The following is a 13392-nucleotide window of genomic DNA, read 5'->3' on the forward strand; positions in this document are numbered from 1 at the left end:
TGTAACAGGAAGAACTTAAAACACAACATATAGTCACCTTAAAGATTAACAAACCGTGTCGATGGGATCATGAGCTTTCCTGGGCATAGCCCACTTCTTCAGACGACTGGAGTGTTGTATGTCCAGAACCAAAATGAACAGGGGAGGAAAAAATTGGAGGGGGGGGGGAAAGGAGGCAGGGGGTATGTAAATATCAAAGGGAAAACCCAGCTGGTATGTAACAGGCACCACTGATAAGAGTTGTTGGGAATTTCCCAGGAACCGATCGGGGTTTCTTAGGAACAAGTTTAAAAAGGGGTGAGAATCGGGGTGAACTGGGTGGATGCCTGGGTGAGGGTTGGGTCGAACAACGCAGGGAGGGAAAAGCAGGAGCGTGGGGCGTGAGGGCAGGTGAGCGCTGCGGTGAAAGCCACGTGCGCAGGCCGGGCCGGGCCCCTCTCTCCTCCAGCTGACTTGCAACTTCCACTGCCGGCCCACGTGGCCCTCGGAGGGCGGAGCTTCCCCTTCCCTGCGCCCGCCCCTGGGGCCCTCCAGCCAATGGGAAGCGAGGGCTAATGTTGCTGGTGTTTCAACATTCGGAGCCGGCTGGCACAGCTGCTGCCGCGGGCCCGGGAGCTGCGAGCAGGCGGGAGGCGGAGGTGAGGGGCGGGGGGCGGTGACTCCTGGCCCCCCAGCGCAGGGGGGTCCAGGTCCGGGTCCGTCCGGGGTTACCAGGCCGCGCACTCCCCTCGCTCTTGGAGGCGACGCTGGTGCCAGTGTCTGCTTCAATGCGACCCTACAATAACAAGCCCCAATCGGCCGAGTCGCTGCTTCTTTCACCTCGTGTCCCCCTGCGCTGCAGAAATCCTGCCTGTGCTGGGCCAGCCCCGAGACACGGGGTTGCCCCTGGATTGTAAGCAAGCTGCCCCCTTCTCCCCCATGCTCCCCGTTCCCTGAGTATCAGTCCTGCCCCCGCAGCCTGCACAAATCTTCATCCTTTAGGACCAAATAGGAAGGGGAGGGGGCGAGGGATTATTTTCTTTATTCCCACCCCCCCAGCGGAAGGAGCTGTTCTCTGTGTCTGTGTTTACAAACCAAGGAACGTGTTTCTCCCTGTTTTGGGTTGGGGTTTTTTTTTTTTTGCCTGTTTCTTGACAAGATTTATTGAAATGTTGGTCTGACTAGAGCAGTCCCCAAGTTTAGCGCCCTGCCCTGAAGCAGGACGAAGTCAACCAAGACCTACGGGTTTGTCTAACCCTGTCTAATTCTTTCTTCCCACCCATGCTTCCCCAGAAGGGATCAGACAGGCTGTACACAGCGGGTGTTTAAGTCTCAGCTTGACAAAGCCCTGGCCGGGTTGATTTAGTTGGGATTGGTCCTGCCTAGAGCAGGGGGCTGGATTTGATGACCTTCTGAGGTCTCTTCCAGCTCTATGATTCTATGATTCCCTCCCCTTTCCTTCGCCATCATTAATATCCTTTTGCAGTGAGTTCCAGAGGTTGATTATACACTTCAAAATACGGCCGTTTTAACTAGAGCTGGAAGGAAGTTTTCAGAGGGGGTGTTTTTCCATTGGAAAACGCTGATTTTAGGGACCTTTTGTTTGGAAGGGGAAAATTCCACCACTTCAGAACATTAAAATGTAGTTTTCCATTCCTGAAATGACTCTTTGTTCTCTTTAAAGTTTATCTTCCGTAATCCACCGTAATACATTTAAAAATAGTTAAAATCTAAACAAAATGTGAATTTATTTGCAGAACTGTGTGAGACCAGAAAAAAAAGTCAAAATCCTGGAATTTCTAGTCCCAGTTCAACCCTACTTTTAGCCACCTTGGTGCCAGGGATGTAAAATCTCATTTAATTAGCTAACCAGTTAAACAATATGTTGAACCAGTTAACCAATTAAATGGGACACGTAGAACGTGTTAAAGATGGACTTGGAGCAGCCCCAACACCTACCCCCGTGGCACACTGCTGTGACTGCTGAGCAACCCTACCCGTGGTGTGCCAGAGTGCCCTCTGCCTATGGCTGGTGGAGGGCTGCTCCAGCCCCCTCTGGTTAACCATAACCGGCTTACTGGTTAACCATTCACTTCCGAACTTGGTGTCCCCACTGCTAACATTAGGACAGTGGTCCCCAACACGGTGCCCGCATTTGTATGCGCCCGCCAAGTGCTCAGGGCTGGCCTGGCCCCGGGCACGTGGCGCATGTGCGGTGCCGGAGCTGGCCCCGGGCGCATGGTGCATGGTGAGCGCCGGCCCCGGGGGCGCCACAGATTGGCTGCCCGCGCTATGGCCACGTGGCGCATGGGGGGAGCGCAGGCTCCGGGCGTGCGGCACTTGCAGGGTGCGCCAGCCCTGGGCGCACAGCGCTTGGAGAGCGCCGGCCCCGGGCGCGCGGTGCTTGGGGGGGGAGAGTGCCAGCGCTAGTGCCGGCCCCGGGCGCGTGGCGCTTGCAGGGTGCGCCGGCCCCGGGCACGCGGTGCTTGGGGGGAGAGCGCCGGTCCCGGGCGCGCGGCGCTTGGTGGGAGGCCCGGCCCTGGGCATGCGGTACTTGTGGGGGGGGGGCGGCCCTGGGAATGTGTCTATGGGGGGGCCCCGCCCCCGGGTGCGCAATGGGGGGCTCCGCTCCAGGGCGCCCTGCGGGCAAACAGCCACACCCCTTGGCGCCCGGCAACCTCAAATGGTTGGGGACCACTGCATTAGGAGAAGCCATTGGCTGCCTCCCCTGCCCCGCCCCATTCCTTCTTTGACATTCCCCTGCTCCCATGGGGGTCACGCTGCCCCCCTTTGAGAGCTGATGCTGAAAAGTGCTGGGAAAGCTCGGGGCGATTATCTGCCTGACCCCGGTGAATAGGAGCTGGCAAAGGCCCTGAAGTGTGACAGACCCTGGAGCTGTGACCGGCCCTTTCACCCAGCAGGATGTGCCGAATGCCCCAGAGGACCAAGGGATGGTGGGCGTGGCACTTCAAGCACACCTTGATTTTCTTCTGTCAGGGCTGGGGCATCGGACCGTCCAGGCTGGGTTCCTGTGATTTCCCGCGCGTGCTGGGCGGATGGTTTCCTGTCCAGTGCAGATCGCTGCTGGTGCGGGACCTCTGCATATAAATGCTGGGTAAGTCCTGGTGGGTTTTTAATGGGCAGTGTCATGTGGTTTGGTAACTCAGGGTGCCCCTGTATAAAACTATGGTACGCGCACATCTTGAATACTGTGTACAGCTGTGGTCTCCTCACCTCAAAAAAGATATTTTGGCCTTGGAAAGGGTTCAGAAAAGGGCAACTAACATGATTAGGGGTTTGGAACGAGTCCCATATGAGGAGAGGTTAAAGCGATGGGACTTTTCAGTTTAGAAAAGAGGAGACTGAGGGGGGATATGATAGAGGTCTATAAAAACATGAGTGGTGTGGAGAGGGTGAATCAAGAAAAGTGATTTATTAGTTCCCATAATAGAAGAACTAGAGGACACCAAATGAAGTTAACGGGTAGCAGGTTTAAAACTAATAAAAGAAAGTTCTTCTTCACACAGCGTGTAGTCAACCTGTGGAACTCCTTGCCAGAGGAGACTGTGAAGGCTAGGACTATAACAGGATTTAAAGAGAAGCTAGATAATTTCACGGAGGTTAGGTCCATAAAAGGCCATTAGCCAGGAGATAGAAATAGTGTCCCTGGCCTCTGTTTGTGGAAGGGTGGAGAAGGATGGCAGGAGACAAATCGCTTGATCATTGTCTTTGGTCAACCCTCTTTGGGGCACCTGGTGCTGGCCACTGTCAGCAGACAGGCTACCCAGTACTGCCGTTCTTATGTTAGGGTTCTTGGTTGGGGCACAGGGCAGAGCCCATCGGTTCAGAGCTGCTAAGAGCAGAGTTATTTGCACTTACGTCCCAGCCAGACTCCCTCGTATCCCCTAACACAGGGCTGGGGGGATCCTTTTTTGGGTCGGGGGCCACAGAGAAATCCGTCGGGCCTTGTAGGAGTTGGGCGGCAGGAGTGGAGCTTAGTGCCTACGGGGCCAAGGGAAACAGAGAGGGCACCATGTCCACAGGGCCGGGGTGCCATTTTCCCTAGGGCCTCCGGGGGGGGGGGGGGGGGAGTGTGTCTATGGTCTAGGAGCCAGGGCCCACCAAAGATGAATCCGACCCAGGCTCTGGTACATCTCTGCAGCGCTGCCGGCCGGTTCCCCCACCTCTTGGTCCTCAACCCAACTAGACCCGCTTCCCGACGGCTGGTTGCCCCCCGGCCAGCCCCGCTCCCTCCAGCCCCCTCCCAGCCAGCCCTGCTTCCCGGCGGCCGGTTCCCCCCCACCCCCTCTCTTCCAGCCAGTCCCGCCCACCCCTCCCACCCCGGCCCCTGCTGTTCGGTATTTTTTTTAAACCATCTGGTAACCCTAGCAGGTGGGGGTGAAAAGTGCATGGAAATGCCTGCACAGGCGCGTCTGGGAATGAGATGCTGCTCTAACATCTCCGCCTCTGTTCACTTCCAGCCCCTGCCTCGTGGCGCTGGCCCCCCCGTGGCCTGGGAGGGCTCCCCAGGCGCACCATGGCCCGGCATAGCAAGCTGCAGAAGCACGTCCTGAGCCTATACAGGCAGTTCCTGCGCGCCGGCCGGGAGAAGCCGGGATTCCTGCCTCGCATCCAGGCTGAGTTCCGGAAGAACGCCAGCATCCCCCGGGCCGACGTGATGCACATCGAGTATCTGCTCCGCCGTGGCCAGAGGCAGCTGGCGCAGCTCCGAGACGCGAACACCAAACAGATGGGCACCTTTGTCCAAGCCAAACCGGAGGAGCAGTGACCCCTGCTGGTTGGCGCAAGCGTCTGTCTTGTACTGGGACGGTTGGGGGTGAATTCACAGATCAGCCTTCCTGGTTCTCACATCCCTGTGCACCCCTCGTGTCCAAACACAGGTGCCTGGCTTGGCATTTGCTGAGCTAAGGTGTCTTTATTGGCAGCCAAGCTTTTAAACAGTTCAGGTGTGGATGGGTGATCTGGAGGAGATGCTCTTGTTTCCAGGACCTGGTACACAATTCATTCTACCCCTGCTGGCTCCTCTCTTCGGGTATGTCTACACTACAGCGCTAGTTCGAACTAAGCTAATTCGAACTAACGCGTCTAGAACTAAAAACTAGTTTTGCTAATTCGAACTAGCAAGTCCACATTGAGTGGACTCTGAACAGGGCTTAAGGATGGCCGGAAGCAGTGCCAGCAGGGCATCAGAGGAGGACTTAGAGCGTGGAGATGCAGTCTCAGGCTAGCCGAGGGCTGCGCTTAAAGGGTCCCGACCCCCACCCCGGACAGACAGTTCTAAGGGGTGCCCCGCTTGAAAACCAGTCCTGGCTTGGAGTGCCCGGAGTACCCACACTGGGCACATCACACCACTCAGCCATCAGCCCGGCTGCACTTGCCTCAGGCTGCCATCTGGGGAGAGGGGGTAATCGGGGGGCTGCAGGAGAGCTTCCACCCCCAGAAGCCTGCAGAGCCAGCCCAGTCCTCCCCATCGGGGGCTCGTACCCCATTCCTCCCTCACCTCCTTCCACTTACCCTTCCCTAGCCCCCCTTCTTATTGATGTACAAAATAAAGATAACGTTTCTTCCAACATTGACTCTGTCTTTATTGAACAAAACTGGGGGAGACTGGGAAAAGGAGGTGGGAGAGGGGAAGATTAAGGCTGGGAGAGGGGAGGGCAACTAACATGATCAGGGGTTGGGAACAGGTCCCAGATGAAGAGAGGCTACAGAGACTGGGACTGTTCAGCTTAGAAAAGAGGAGACGGAGGGGGGACAGGATAGAGGTCTCTAAAAGCAGGGGTTGGGTGGAGAGGGTGCATTCAGAAAAGTTCTTCATGAGTTCCCATAAAGAAGGACTAGAGGACACCAAAGGAAAGGACTGGGTAGCAGGCTTGAAACTAGTAAGAGAAAGTTGTTCTTCTTGACAAAGCAAATAGTTAACCGGTGGAACTCCTTGCTGCAGGAGGCTGTGAAGGCTACAACTAGAACAGAGTTGAAAGGGAAGTGAGATCAAGTCATGGAGGTTGGGTCCATGGAGTAGTCTTAGCCAGGGGGTAGGAGTGGTGTCCCTGCCCAAAGTTTGTGCAAGGCTGGAGAGGGATGGCACGAGACAAATGGCTTGGTCACTGTCTTTGGTCCATCCCCTCCACGGTCCCTAGGGTTGGCCGCTGTCGGCAGACAGGCTACTGGGCTAGATGGACCTTTGGTCTGACCCAGGACGGCCATTGTAAGCTCAGGGCTCAGGGTCGGGGGTCTCAGTGGACCCCCTTGATTTTCATGCAAACCTGCTCCTGGGTGGCCAGGCTGGCAGCTCTCCTGCCCTAGATGGCCACTTTCCTGTGCCTAGTGCGGAGATCGTGGACGAGGTCCACGATGTCCGCACTAGCCCAGGAATGTACCCGCCTCTTGCGGTCCCGGGCAAGCTTCCGGGAGCCGCCAGCCTGGTCCCGGGAAGAGGGGGTGGGCTGAGGGACATCGGGTGGGTGGCTCTGTGCCGTGCCAGGTGCAGGGTCTGCTGGCTGGGTGCTGGCAGGCTTGCACCTGGCACGGGCACCGTAGCCAGCCCGTGCCCCTTTAAGGGGTCCGGGGCCGGGAGGGGGGCATAGAGTTTCCCTGGTGTTGGCCAGAGTGGCCACCAGGGAAACCTGGGGAGGGCTAGCCTCCCACTCGTTCGAATTAAGGGGCTACACAGCCCTTAATTCGAACTAGTAAGTTCGAACTAGGCTTAAGCCTCGTAAAATGAGGTTTTCCTAGTTCGAACTAAGCGCTCCGCTAGTTCGATTCAAATTCGAACTAGCGGAGCGCTAGTGTAGCGGCTATGAATGTTAGTTCGAACTAACGTCCGTTAGTTCGAACTAACATTGTAGTGTAGACATACCCTTCCATCCTTAGCCAAAGAGGAACAAGCCAGTTAGCCCAGGGAAATAAAAGAAAGGGAGAGCGGTGACAGAAAACCCTGTGTCTGTCATTTTTTCAAATGATCTATCTTGCCTAAAAGCCTGTCAGGGATTGGGCTCTGTTGCAGGAGGTGCTGGCGAAACACTCCGTGGATTTGGGTGCTACAATTCCTGAGTGTCGTCCGCCTTCCTGCCCCCTCCGCCCACCGAAGCGCTTTGGAAGGCTCACAAAGGACAGAGACCTGCCTTTTGAAAATCCGACTCCCCACCGGTGTCTCAAGACAGGCGGCTCTCTCTCGCCAAAAACGCAGGCAGCAGCGTGGGATGACAGGCAGCCAGGTCGCAAGGGGAGGTGCTTTTTAGACCAGTTCCCTCCTGGCACTCCGTACTGCTGCCTCTGTATCAGAGGCAGCAGCAAAAGCTGGCAGCAGCCCTTGCCTGGGGGCTGGGTCTGAGCTTCTGGACCTGGTGCAAACTGGAACTGAGCGAGGCTGCCTGCCTGCCTGGCTCCTAACACACTGTAAATGCAGAGCCGCGGAGGGGGTAGGTCCCGGACCCAGCGCGAGCCAGGACTGAGACAGCTGGCCCCTGGGGACTATCGAAAAGTCAAGTAACCGATAAGAAATCATGAGGTTAATTGACTACTCAGTGAATATCTAACGTCCCTAATCCCTTTTCATAGTTCCCCTCTGGACTCTCTCTCCTAAAGCATGGCCCTGAGATCTGGACACAGTGCTCCAGCTGAGGCCTCCTCCGTGCCAAATAGCTAGGACAGTGACCTCCCATGTCTGCCGTACGTCTCCTACCACGCCCCAGGGCTATGCCCTCTTACTGAAGGGCTTTGTGTCTGAGATCGCTTCTCTCCTAGGCTACATCTACACAACGAGTTTTTTTGGCAACAAATATGCTAACGAGGGACTCTATGACACGCAATGTCATTTGCATATTTTCTGCCGATCCGTTTTTGTGCTCGGGGTTTGTGCGCAAAACCAAGCCGTGTGGATGTTTACTTTTTGTGCAAAAACCCCCCTTTTCCCACAAGATCCCTATGCCTGCAAAAAGGCCGACCGATCTTGTGCAAAAAGGGGCTTTTGCCTAAAAAGAAAACATCCACATGGCTTGTTTTTGCGTGTTCTTGCGAAAAAACTTGTGGCGCGTCTACACTCTACGTGTGTTCTTGCAGAAGTAAATTTGCAGTAAAGCATCAGAGAACAAGGCTCCTTGCACAGGAGTTATTCCTCTCCTGACGATGACTAAGCCCCCTTTGTGCAAGAGCTGTTGTGCAAGAAGGCAGCGTGGACGGGCACCAGGGGCTTCTTGAGCAAGACACTTTTATGGCTAAAATGACCATCAGAGCTTTCTTGCACAAGAGAGCGTTCACACTGCCATGGACGCTCTTGTGCAAAAGCCTATGGCAGGGTGGAGGCACTCTTGCACGAGACCTTTTGCGCAAGAACTCCGGCGTGAAACAGCTCTCGTGCAAGAAGCCTGCAGTGTAGGGCAGGGAGCAGCCTATGAGGGAGGGGGAGGGACCCCTAGTAATGGCTCAAACTTCCCAGGGGGGTGGCCAGAGGCAGGACATTTGCCTGGCAGGGTGAGGGGGGGGCGGTGACCTCACAGGGGCTTTGGGCAGCCCTCAGCATATAAGGCAAAGGGCAGGTGGGGAGGTGATGACCTCACAGAGGGACCCACATCTCAGGCTGATAAAAGCGGGGGGCGGGCCCAGGGGACTTTGGAGACCCCCGGTTGCTTTAGCTCTGGTGCGTCTCCTCCTCACGGTTCCTTCGCGTTCTGTGAGTTCCACATCCCGACACCTTTGTGACGAAGGTAAGAGCCCCCAGGGGTTGGATCCCGCCCGGGGCCGGCTGGGTTCCAGGCAGGCCCAGCCCTCGGTCAAGGGCCAGAAGGTGATTCCTCACCTGGGCTGCGTCCTTAGCGCCACTGGGGCTTTCTCCTGGTTGGTTTCCCTTTTCCTCCATCCCCCCACATTTCTGCTCTGTTCTTGCCTCCTCTGTGACCTTCCCTTGCTGCCTCCCCCAGCTTGGGACCCAGCAGACTAGCTGAAGGACGGGGGGTGGTTTGCAGGAGCCGTGGGGTGGGGGATGCAGCCTCCATTGTGGGGACTGGGGAGGTGGGGCTGGAACAAGTCTATGCCGGTGTCTTTGGGGAGAACGCTCCACCCCCCACACCTTAGATTCTCCCCTGATTGGCCAAGAAGGGGCTGTTGATGGGCAGGAGACTCGTGGAATGAGGAGTAACGGTAGTTTGAACTAGGAAGCCTAGTTCGAACTACCTAGTTCGTGCCCCGTGTAGCCGCGCTGCACGGGGTTCGAACGAGCGGGGTTTTAAAAATGGCGGCTCCCCGCTTATGCAAATGAAGCCCGGGAAATTCAAATCCCGGGCTTCATTTGCAAGTGCGGTATGCCTACATTACCCTCCTAGTTCGAACTAGCGGGGTAGTGTAGACATACCCTCAGGTCCTTGCAGTGCCTGTGCAAGACCGAACCGATAAGCAAGGGGCCATTTGGGGGCTGGGGGCAGTCGCTCTGGGGAGCTGGAACCCCTGGATTTCGTTCATCAGGCTGCGCCCCAAGCTCCCCTTTGCTCCCCTCATTTGCAGCATGGCCAAACGTTTTCGGCTGTGGTTCAAGAAAGCCCTGAAGATGGCCCCAGGGCCGGTGGGGAGCAGCTTCTCCGTCCCCGCGGGCGGGGAAGCTGGATCCCACCAGCTCGGGGCGACTCGCCCACCGGCCAGGCCCCCCCGGACCTGGCTCCAGAGGCGGCTGGGCAGGCGGGACCCAGCCCAGCGGGGGAGCCGGGTAGGGTGGCTCCGGGGCCTCCTCTGTGGAGAGAAACACCTGCCCCGGGAGCCCAGCCCCCATTACCACCAGGGGGCATCGCCCTGCCCGGCCCCCGGGGACCTGCCAGTCTCCGGGAGCCCCCAGCCCGTCGCTCCCTGCACCAGCCCCTGCAGCTGTGGGTCCAGGTCCGTCAGCAGCAGCGCCTGGGCCTCCAGCTGCAGCCGGGCCACCTCGCGCAGCCGCTCAGACCCAGGTGAGGGGCCGTGAACACGCTGGGCCCAGGGGCTCACCCAGTACCCGGGGGGGGGGAGGGGCAGCCCCAGTGTCTGCCCCGCAGCCAGGGCAATGGATGGGGGGGGGCTGCTTGGCTCTCTTGTTCCTGGTGGGGGCTCTGCTGAGGGCGTTGGCAGATGTGAGGGTGGAAGGGGGATGGGTCCCTGCGAGGGGCGTGTGGGGCCCAACCTGCCCTGGGTTCCTGACATGGGGGCGCGTGACCCCTGCTGGCCGCTGGAGTCACCCTGGTCCCTTCCCTCCCGCACAGAGCCCCCCTGCGCCTCGGCGGAGCTCTGCCAGGAGCGGATGGACTCCCGGGTGGAGGAAGGGGCCATCTACGACATCGAAGAGCAGCTCCACACCCGGGACACGGTAGGAACCTTCTCCACACGGGGGGGAGCCGAGATTGTCCGGCCCCTTCCCAGCACGTCCCCCCCCCTCCGGGAGGGGCTTGTTCCTGGGGATCCCCCTGGGGCCCCTTCTCCTGCATGACCTGGACCCCCCAAGCTGGGGGCTCTTGTCATGCACCAGCTGGGCCCCCACAAGCCTGAGGCAGCAGTTGGGGGGGGAGTGTGGGTGCTTGGACAACCGGCAGCTCCCACCTCCACTCCTGGGAGACCTGAGCCCTGCAGCTGTCCATGGGGGGCAGGCAGGCCCCAGGCTCACAGACTCTCTCTGGGGTGCAGAGCCCAGCCGCCCTGCAGCGGTTCCTCTTGGCCATCCCCCTCGCCTGCCTCGCCGCCCTCCAAAGGGGCGAGGACACCCTGGCGCCGCGCTGCTGCAAGGACACCATGATGGCCAGGATCGTTGTAAGCGAGTCGCGGCAGCCGGGCGGAGGGGAGGGGATACGTGGGGTGGACAGGGGTCTGCCTGGGCCATGGCGGCGGGTGGGGGTGCTGGAAACGGGATGGGTGGAGCCAGGAGGGCTGGAGGTGGACATGGGGAGGGTGGGTGGGGATGCTGGAGGAGGGAGGGACACAGAAATGGGGCAGGTGTGGGGTGCCGGACAGGAAGGGGGATTCGGGACAGGGAGGGGTCTCCCCGGGCCATGGGGGGCTGGAAGGGAGCCGAGCGGGCTGCTGGGGATGCGCCTGGGGAGCAGGGATGAGGAGGTTCAGAGGCTGGTCACCAGGGCAGGGAGGGGCAGGAGACGGCCTGGGGACAAGGATTGAGCTGGTCCCGGTTTGGGAGGGGGGTGCTGGGAGGTGCCCTGTGTCGGGCAGGGGGGCTACAGGGCAGCGGGAGGCAGTGGGGTTGGATCCTGCTGGGTGGGGGCGCTGGCCGCGTGAGCGTCTCTTGGGGGCCCAGTCTCAGACGCCCCTTTGTCTCCTTGGGTCTCCCAGGAGATCATGGAGGACTCGCCCCCCCGCTGGTCTTGGCCGACTGCCTCAACGCCGCCTGCAGCCTCAGGTACCGACCCCCCCCCCCCCGCCGACTCCCCCAGAGCAGATCCCCTGGCCAGGGAGTGGGAAAGTCTCTGTCTCCTGCTGCTGAATTAACAGTCTCTGCCCCTCTCTCCTGCCAGCACCTTGCAGCCTCCCCTGCGGGCCCAGCTCCTGAGCCCCCTGCTGACGGCGGCCGTGGGACAGACAGTGTCTGGGGACTGGCAGCATTAGCCCATCCACACTCAGGTACGTCCCTCCGGGCCCTGCTCCCGGGCTGGGCTGGAGCTCCAGAGAGGAGGGGGGGGGGGCAGAGGGAGGAAAGAAGCTGCAGGTTTGTATCCTTCCCTCCAGGGTTCCCGTTGCTCTCCCGGGGGGCCCGTCCCTTCCATGCCCAGCCTGGGCTCCTCCCTGCTCTGCGAGGCGGCTCAGACCCTGCTCTAGGCTGGACCCCGGAGCCAGCGGGTGGCCTGGATCCCCCAACCCCCCTCTGACCCAGGGCTCCCCCTTGTCTTGCAGCAGTTCATCCGGGCCCTTCCCTACGACCTCCAGGCCCTACTGGCGAGCCTCCTCGCCGAGTCCCCAGACACCGCCCGACTGCAGCTCATAATGGAGGTGAGCCCCGTGGGGGGGACGGGGCCATTGTCCCTGCTTCCTCGGGGGGGGCCGAGAGAGGAGCAGTGTCAGTGGCTGGGGGGGGGGCACAGTCCGAGAGGAGCCCCAGGCTCTGCCCAGAACCGGCACCTCCCTACGGGTCCTGACCTGTCTCTTTCCCCCCCAGCACCTGAGCCCGTGGCTGGAGTCCCGCCTGCCCCAGGAGCGAGCCAGGGCCCTTGGCAGCACCACGGCCCTGCTGGGAGTCGCCACCACCCTCCCGGGGTTTGACGTAAGTGACCTCGGAGCCGGGGGGTCTGGGGCTGCAGGGCGCGGGGCTGGGAGCGTCCCCGGGAGGCAGAGGCAGGGCCGGGAATGGGCCGGGAATGGGCCGCGTTCTCCTTTCCCCGGGGAGGGGCGACCCTGGGCCCTTCAGGGGGGCTCTTGAGGGACTGGGCCTGGGGACTGGGGAGTGGCCGTCAGTGGATCCCCTTGTTCCACCCCCGGAGTGACCCTTCAGTCGGGGCCATTGCTCAGGGTTGTCTCCTCGCAAGGCCGGCCCCGCCCCGCCCCGGGAGGTGTCTCTGTCCGTCCCCCGAGCTCAGACCCGCCTCGGCGGCCGTTTGCATGGGACGTGCAGCCCCAGGATGCTGAGGGACCCCCCCTCTTCTCTCCCCTCAGAACTCCGCCGACTGGCCGAGGATGGGTCACCACGTGGCCCAGCTGGGCCTTTTTATTTCGGACCCATCCGAAGACGTCAGCCGGCTGGCCCGGGAGGGGGTGCACAGCCTGTATCAACTCCTCCTGCACCACAGGGGTAAGGAACCCAGCCGGGACCTGGGCCCCAGGGACACCCTGAGGGTGCCGGCGGCGGGGGGAGGGGACCCAGCCCTTTTCCCCCAGACTGGCCCAAGGGGGGATGCGTCCCTCTGTGTTCCCCTCCTTCTGCCCCCTGTGCCCCTCCATTTGCCCAGGGATGCCTGCAGGGACCCGTGGGAGGGGAAGGGCTCAGACCTGCCAGCAGAATGACCCTGTTGTGTCTCTTGCAGGCCTCAACATCCACCAGGCAGAGGACCTGTGGTGCAGACACTACTACAAAGAAAGATGGGTCCTGGCTCACAGCAACAGCGTGAGGGTGGGAGAGGTAAGGACGCGCTGCCAGGGCAGGGCAGGGCTCGGGGGTGGGGCTGGCTGGGGCCCTCGTGGGGGTAGGAGGGTCTTGGGGGCAGGAGGAAGCTGTGACCTGGGGCAGGGGTTGGGGTGCCGGGTGAGGAGAGCGTCTGGAAGACACCCAGTGAGAGCAGCAAGAGCTGAGGAGCCAGCAGCTGCGTCCCCCTCCCCCCAACCCTCCCAATTGTATTGAATTGTATTTACATTCTCATTAAACAATGTTTCAAAAAACATTTGGATCAGGCTTGGTCAATAATTTGTAATGGGGGGGCCATTTTGGCAACTGATCGAGGG

General features: G+C 60.0%; 1 long non-coding RNA gene across 1 annotated transcript; it reads left to right on the forward strand.

The window, feature by feature from the left end:
* Positions 1–12112: 12112 nt before the first annotated feature.
* LOC149523328 (uncharacterized) lies at positions 12113–13074 on the forward strand. The gene is made up of 3 exons (XR_016347154.1): positions 12113–12220; positions 12610–12745; positions 12978–13074. It is a non-coding gene; the product is annotated as an uncharacterized LOC149523328 (long non-coding RNA).
* Positions 13075–13392: the final 318 nt, after the last annotated feature.

Source organism: Pelodiscus sinensis, chromosome 18, assembly GCF_052426305.1.
Source record: "Pelodiscus sinensis isolate ZL-2025 chromosome 18, ASM5242630v1, whole genome shotgun sequence".
In the NCBI taxonomy this organism is placed as follows: Eukaryota; Metazoa; Chordata; order Testudines; family Trionychidae; genus Pelodiscus; species Pelodiscus sinensis.